Source organism: Triticum urartu, chromosome 1, assembly GCF_003073215.2.
Source record: "Triticum urartu cultivar G1812 chromosome 1, Tu2.1, whole genome shotgun sequence".
Lineage (NCBI taxonomy): Eukaryota > Viridiplantae > Streptophyta > Magnoliopsida > Poales > Poaceae > Triticum > Triticum urartu.
Window position 1 is genome coordinate 271,684,682 of NC_053022.1, and position 8,658 is coordinate 271,693,339.

Below are 8,658 nucleotides of genomic sequence, written 5' to 3' on the forward strand. Positions count from 1 at the left end.
GCCTTAACGAAGGGCCGTTTTCCGGCCAGGCATATACGCACCCCGCGATCGGGAGAGTGCGGAGCCACCAGGGGCTATCTAGTAGCCCCACTGTCAAACTCCTATGGCTAAGTGAAAGTGTTTAAGCATTATAGTCCGGTTGCCTCGCTCGCTGCGCCATCACCTCCTTATCAGGACCAAGACGTTGGGTTAAGTGTGAACACGCATTTTTTGCGAGCACCTCTGCATTATACACGTGGGGGTTGAAGCCGACGGCTGCAATCTTTCAGGTTATACACATGTATACATAAACGTCCGCACAGGAGGCATCATACTACTTTCAGGCAAAAGTATAAACACAACCTTATAAAAACTTCATAAAAGCATTATGTTTACAATGAGAATACATATCACTCAAACATAATATTTTTCGAGCACTGGGCCTCTATCAAACGAGCACCCTCGAGAACTTCCTCGAAATAGTGTTCGGCAGCCACACGGCCTATGGCCGAACCCTGCGCCGCAATAGTGGTAGCGTCCATCTTCGCCCAGTATGCTTTAACACGGGCAAGGGCCATCCGCGAGCCTTCTATGCACGCCGACCTCTTCATCGCATTAATGTGCGGCACCGCATCAAGGAGCTGCTGCACTAAGCTGAAATAGCTGTTCGGCTTAGGCCCTTCCGGCCATAATTGATCCACAACAGACCTCATGGCGAGTCCGGACAACCTATTCAGTTTGGCCCATTCAGCTAGCTGGTCACTCAATGAAAGCGGACGCTCTGGAACATGGAATTGCGTCCAGAACAGCTTGTCCACTTCACGATCTGTCTGACCTTGGAAGTACTTGGCTGCATTGGCAGCGCTCGCCACCAAATCCATATACGCATCTGCCGAGCTCCACAGCCGATCCAGAGGGGCATACCGTGGATCTTCGAACTTCCTCCGTAACATGAAGGGTTTTCCAGCCGCAATATCCCCGGTTTCCCGCAGCTCCTCCTTCTTCGCTCTCATAGCAGAACGGGTGTCTTTGTCTGCCGCCGCGGCCTTCTCAAGGTCTGTTGCCTTCGCTTGGCTCTCTTTCTCAAGGACCTGGCAACGGTCGGCAGTGTCTTTCAATTCTACGGCCATCTTGGCCATCTTCTCTTGGCTCTCGCAATGTGCGGCCTTCTCGGCTATCAACTCTTCGTCCGCCTTCAAAGCAGCTGCATTACTACTCCTTGCTTGTTCCTTGCCTCGGGCAAGTTCCGCCCGCAAGGCTTCCACGGTGGCAGCCCCATCTGCAGTCACAACATATTAAAGATACTGGCATTATGCTGCTCTTACTATGTGGCGTTCACCGGATAATAACACTTACCCTGTGCCTTGTCAAGCCTTTTGTTAAGAAGCTCGATGTCGGCGTCTGCCGCATCCAGTTGTCATTTTAATTGGGCAAACTCCCTAGTCCGGCTAGCCACCGGAGCTCCCACCACCTGCACATAAAAGCAGATTGGTTATTGCCTGGGAATTTGATCCTCTATTCGCCGCTGTTCTCGACGACAACCAGAGTCTCAGGGGCTACTATAACATGTGCAGTAGTATCACATATTATCTCACATACCTCAAAGCATGTCAATAGACTCATAAAGGCTTCATGTAATCCGCTTTCAGCGGATGAGATTCTCTCCATCACCGTACCCATCACCATACGGTGCTCTTCTGAGATGGCCGCTCGCCCCACCAACTCCCTCAGAACGTCCGACCGCACACTAGACGGTGCCGGACTCTTTCGTATGCTCTCTTCGGGAGCCGGACACTGGGGACTTCTAGGGTCTACGGGACTATCTTCTAGCCTCACCGGATCCGGAGAGGCCCTCCGCGACGACACTTTGGGTCGCCCTCTTCTGGAGCGGAGGAGTCCGGGGGAGGCGTTTCACTCTCCATCATCTCCAAAGAAGATCCCCTGAAGACGAACTCATTTGAGAGGGGCTGAGGCCCGAACTGCAAGATATATGCGGTGGTCGTTTTCTCAGAGGAAAAAGATAGCATGCTCTTACTATTAAAATATTTTGGATCACTTACGACTCGCTGGAGGACAGATCCTCTCGCGGACTTTGTGCGGCAAAAGCACCCTCCGAGGCAGGACCCTCTGTGGGAGACATCTTCTCCCATTTGGAGGCTTCGGCTTCCGGATCCTCGGAAGCAGTCCATTTCCTCCCTCGGTCGTCCTCCTTCGTGGAAACGCTCGTTCCCTCGGTCAGAGCGGGTAGCGATGGGGGCCCGCGTTTACCCGTATTATCCCCCCGGTATCTTCCTTCAAGGGCTCCGGGCAAGGTGCGACCTCGAGCATCTTCTCCAAAACTGGATTTTCCAAACCCTCAGGGAGGGGGGCCAAACACCGAATCATCTTCGCCTTCGTTAGCTAGTCCTAGTAAAAAGGCGAACTCTCAAAAATAACCCTGAATAAAAGACATTGTGTTCGGCTAGAGGATTCCTTACTTGTTCGGCGGCACGGTTACTGCTCAGGCCCACGTCCTCGGTGATATCCGGACACTCCACTTCAGGTCCGAAGATTGACTTGTACATCTCCTCGTGCGTCAGGCCGAGGAAACTTTGAATGGCACGTGGTCCCTCTGGGTTGAACTCCCACAAGCGCAGGGGCCGGCATTTGCAAGGCTGGACTTGGCGAACCAGCATAACTTGTATTACCACAACCAAATTGAAATCTCCCTCGAAGAGATCTCGGATGCGGCTTTGCAGCATAGGCACGTCCTTGGCTGGACCCCAGCTCAGACCACTGCTAATCCATGACATCAGTTGTGGTGGGGGGTCCGAGCGGTAAGCGGGGGCAGCCGCCCACTTGGCACTTCTGGGAGCCGTGACATAAAACCACTCATGTTGCCATAATTTGGGCACCTCTGGAAAGGAACCTCTCGGCCATGGAGCTCCTGCCATCCTGCCTATTGATGCACCTCCGCACGCGACTTGTTGCCCCTCGATCATCTTCGGCTTTACTTCAAAGGTCTTGAGCCACAGGCCAAAGTGAGGGGTAACGCGGAGGAAGGCCTCACACACGACAATAAATGTCATGATGTGGAGAAAGGAGTCCGGGGCTAGATCGTGGAAATCTAACCCGTAATAGAACATCAAGCCCCTGACGAAAGGATCCAGAGTGAGGCCTAGACCTCGGAGGAAGTGGGAGATGAACACAACGTTCTCGTTGGGTTCGGGAGTAGGGATGACCTGCCCTCGAGCAGGCAGCCGATGCGACACCTCGGCGGTCAGATATCTGGCCTCCCTCAACTTCTTAATGTCCTCTTCCATAACGGAGGAGGGCGTCCATCGGCCTTGAAGGCTGGATTCGGACATGGTTGAAGATCCGGAGCACCTGACCTGGGCTTTGGGTGTTAGAACTCGAGGCGGGGGAAGGGTTTGATTGAGCACGGGAGGGAAAAAGCAAAAACCTTGTCCCCTTATAAAGAGGGTGAATATCAAGCGTCCTCTCCGTAGCCGTTTAGGACTTACCTATAATCTAGGAGTCCTAGACACGGTTGGGTTACCCACGAACCACATTAATGAAAATCCCGTAATTAAGGGAACACGATCTCCGCTTCGGCAAGACGTGTCAAGAAACCGCCTCGCATTATGTGTGGAGCGGGTTAAGAGAAATGGTTCGAATAATCACCGGGCCATGACATGACGTCATGTTACCAAAACAAGCTAGCGGATTAGATCTGCGGAGACATTATTCTCTCTACGGTGAAATGTGGAACTTATTTTTCAGGGTCGGACACTATCCTCGTATTCAAATTCTTCAGTGATGTATTAAGAGAAGGAACCCGCCTTGCAATTCCGAAGACAACTGTGCGCCGGACTCATCGTCATTGAAGCCTGGTTCAGGGGCTACTGTGGGAGTCCTGGATTAGTGGGTCTCCGGACAGCCAGACTATCTCCATTGGACGGACTGTTAGACTATGAAGATACAAGATTGAAGACTTCATCTCGTGTCCGGATGGGACTCTACTTGGCGTGGAAGGCAAGCTAGGCAATACGTATATGGATATCTCCTCCTTTGTAACCAACCTTGTGTAACCCTAACCCTCTCCGGTGTCTATATAAACCGAAGGGTTTTAGTCCGTAGGACAACAATCACAACATACAATCATACCGTAGGCTAGCTTCTAGGGTTTAGCCTCTCTAATCTCGTGGTAAATCTACTCTTGTAACACCCATATCTTCAATATTAATCAAGCAGGACGTAGGGTTTTACCTCCATCAAGAGGGACCGAACCTAGGTAAAACTTCGTGTCCCTTGCCTCCTGTTACCATCCGGCCTAGACGCACAGTTCGGGACCCCCTACCCGAGATCCGCCGGTTTTGACACCTACAGCGGGCGAAGAGGTTCGGAAAGTTTTCCAAATTTTGGCCCGTGGGTATATATAGCCTGACCCTGTCGGCGTGACCAAGTGGAACAACTCGATGGCACCGAGATGCATAACTGCAAGCAGTTACTGCAACTCGGTGTGACCGAAAAGTTCAAATCGGTTGCACCGAGATTAAAAACCTAGATCGACTTAGTGATCTTGGTATGACCAAAATGGATGAATCGGTCAGACCGAAACACACAAAGAAGTTTTGGAAGTTTAAGTCTATGACGAATCGGGGACTCCAAGTGCTCCTCACACAGAGTGGTTCGAATCTGACTTGATCAAACTTTGTGATGCAGCATGAATAGAGTTTGAGACGAGAAGAGCATAGATAGCTAGAGAAGGTTCTTAGGCATTCTTGTCCATCCACTTGGCAAGAGAAAAAGAAACCAACCAATCAAAACAACAAGTGGATGTCCTTGAATGAGTAAATTATGCAACCAACATGCTCACACAATAAAATATCAAATGAAATATGTGGCAAAGCATGCACAAACAATTCTAGGTCATCTATATATGAGTATATTGACTTAGGAGTCAAAGGAGAACATTTGATCATAGGTCATACTCATCGTTTAAGCACAAATGGGGTTACCACTTTTACATAAAGTGTTGTTGTGTTCACACCATTAGAGTTTCTTTAGCTCAATTCTTAGAGTAAAGCTCCCCCTAGATGTGAGATCCCCCCTAAGAGGGATGAACTATCCTTGGGTTTTGTCGATGATGACTTCATGTAGGTGTTGAAGATGTGTATGCTTAATGTTGATGTAAATCATTTGGAGCATTCCATTGGAGTGAGTTGCACTTTCAACGCCTACATGGGTTAGTCCCACAAGGAACACACAAGGATATCCATAGACATAGAGTGAAACACACATATGATGATGTCCATGAAAAGCATTAGGTTACCTTGTCCCTTGTCTTACCAACAAGAGGGTTCGTGACTCCTTGAACTAGTGCAAGATATGAAAGTAGATTGCACTTGTCCTTGCCAAAATGAATATGAGTGAACTATGTTGGCGGAGTCACCCTCAAGAACTCTCTAGTTCTTCTTATTTGGGACCCACATCAACTTGATGGGAATCCTCAGAGTTCTAGTCATACTTGATGAAGTAGAACTTGATGTAGTCTTGGGAACCCACTTGACCAAGGCCTTAGGAGCTTCTTCAAATGAGTCAATTTCTTCTTGAAGCTTGTCCTTGCCTTTTAGCCTGTGGTCTTATGGTGGAAGATCATCTTGAGTTTGTGTTCCCTTGAAAGAAGTGGGGCCATACTTGTCTTGTTGAGGAACAAACTTTGTCTTGGGGTATTGATCTTCTTCCCACTCAACTCCATTGGCATTGAACTTCCGTTCAAAACCAACATCTTGATTCTAACGGTGCCTTCCTTGCTTGCGTACAATTTCCTGTAATTGCTTGATCATTTGCTTGTTTGATTCCTATGCCACAATTTGTGTTTTGCTCGTGCAATACTCTTGTGATCATGTGTTTGATCATACTATACCTTAATGTGTGCTTGCATGATGATATCTATGATATTTGTGTATGATCAATCATTTTTATCCTTGGTGATGAGTGCATCTTCTTTAAATCTTATAATTTTGAGCGCTCCACCAAGATGTATGTGACATGGAAGAGTGACTCATGATCCTAATCAATTGTGCATTTGCATTCAAAAGCGAATTTTAAATAATGCACAAATTTAGGGGGAGCTCTTGCTTATCACATACTTCTCAAAGCGATCATGTACTTCATTCATATTATCATTTGTCGAAGCTTTGATCTATATGTTGTCATCAATTACCAAAAAGGGGGAGATTTAAAGTGCAACTAATCCCTGGGTGGTTTCGATAATTCATAACAACATATAGCTCATTGAACTAATATTGGTTCAAGTTAAATATTTCAAAAAGTTCAATGATTGGCATGGCATGGACTAGAGATGTGGACCCCTCAAAATGCTGAGGATAAAGATTGGCAAAATCTCAAGACTCTTCATTTTCATTTTAGTGATCCAAGATCACATTGAGTCCATAGGAAAGCCAATACTATTAAAAGGGGATGAGGTGTTGCTTAATGGTCTACTTGCTCAAAGTGCTTAGTGATATTGCTCCAAAACCCTCAACCACTTTCTCATTTACACACATGTCCAAAACTCAAAGTCAAACTTGGCCCCACCGATTTGATCTATCCGGCGCCACCGAGTTCATTCGACCTAGCCACTGCCAGAAAACCTAGACAATTTGGTCACACCGATACGGATCTCGGTCTCATCGAGATGGCCCGGCAAACTCTCTGTTCCATGTTGTAATTATTTTGGTCTCACATAAATGTGTAATCGGTCCCACCGAGTTTGCTTGACCAGCTCGCTGTTTGCTCTTTGCTGAAATCGGTCTCACCGAATTCAAGCAATCGGTCTCACCGAGATGAAGTTTTGCCCTAGCCCTAGCACATCGGTCCCACCGAGTTGATCATGTCGGTCTGATACGTCTCCAACGTATCTATAAATTTTTATTGTTCCATGCTATTATATTATCTGTTTTGCATGTTTTATATGCATTTATATGTTATTTTTTATAATTTTTGGGACTAACGTATTAACCTAGAGCCCAGTGCCAGTTCCTGTTTTTTCCTTGTTTTTGAGTTCCGCAGAAAAGGAATACCAAACGGAGTCCAAACGGAATAAAACCTTCGCGGTGATTTTTCTTGGACCAGAAGACAACCAGGAGACCTGGAGATGAATTCGAAGGAACCACATGGCGGCCACAAGGATGGAGCGCACACCAAGGGGGGCATGCCCCCCACCCTTGTGGGCCCCTTGCCTATATATATGTAGGATCGAAAGTATGTCTAGAGGTGGGTGATTAGACTACTTGACCAAATAAAAATCTAGCCTTTTCCCAATTTTAGTTCTTGCCAGATTTTAGCAACATTGGACAAGTCAAGCAATCTTAACACAATTCAATCAAGCGTGCAAAGACTATATGAGCAGCAGAAAGTAAAGCATGCAACTTGCAAGAATGTAAAGGGAAGGGTTTGGATGATTCAAACGCAATTGGTGACATGGATGTTTTGTCGTGGTTCCGATAGGTGGTGCTATCGAACATCCACGTTGATGGAGACTTCAACCCACGAAGGGTAATGGTTGCGCAAGTCCACGGAGGGCTCCACCCACGAAGGGTCCACGAAGAAGAAACCTTGTCTATCCCACCATGGCCATCGCACACGAAGGAGTTGCCTCACTAGCGGTAGATCTTCACGAAGTAGGCGATCTCCTTGCCCTTACAAACTCCTTGGTTCAACTCCACAATCTTGTCGGAGGCTCCCAAGTGACACCTAGCCAATCTAGGAGACACCACTCTCCAAGCAGTTACAAATGGTGTGTTGATGATGAAGTCCTTGCTCTTGTGTTTCAAATGATAGTCTCCCCAACACTCAACTCTCTCTCACAGGATTTGGATTTGGTGGAAAGAAGATTTGAGTGGAAAGCCACTTGGGAAGGCTAGAGATCAAGATTCATATGGTAGGAATGGAATATCTTGGTCTCAACACAAGTGTAGGTGGTTCTCTCTCAGAAAAAGTAAGTTGGAAGTGTAGGTTTGTTCTGATGGCTCTCTCGACGAATGAAGAGGTGGTGGAGGGGTATATATATCCTCCACACAAAATCTAACCGTTACACATAACTTCCCAAACTCGGCGGGACCGAATGGTTAAACTCGGTCGGACTGATTAAGTAAAGCTAGTGACTATTAGGGTTTTCGGTGGGACCGACATGCAACTCGGTAGGACCCATATGATTAGGGTTAGGGCATAACGTAATCTCGGTGAGACTGATTACACAAACTCGGTGAGACCGATTCTGGTAATAAGCTAACCAAAGAGTTGGTCAGGTAAACTCGGTGGGACCGTTCGCTCATTTCGGTGAGACCGAAACGTTACGAATGGAAAACAGAGAGTTTACATTGCAATCTCGGTGGGACCGATCGCTCATCTCGGTGAGAACCGAAATGTTACGAAGGGAAACAGAGAGATTACAACCCCTTCTCGGTGAGACCGAGATCCCTATCGGTGAGACCGATTTGCCTAGGTTTTGTGGCAGTGGCTATGACATTTGAAAATCGGTGGTGCCGGATAGGAAGAATCGGTGGGGCCGAGTTTGACTTTTGGTTTAGGTCATATGTGGATGTGAGAAAGTAGTTGAGGGTTTTGGAGCATATCACTAAGCATTTTGAGCAAGAACCTCATTAAGCAACACCTCATCCCTCCTTGATAGTA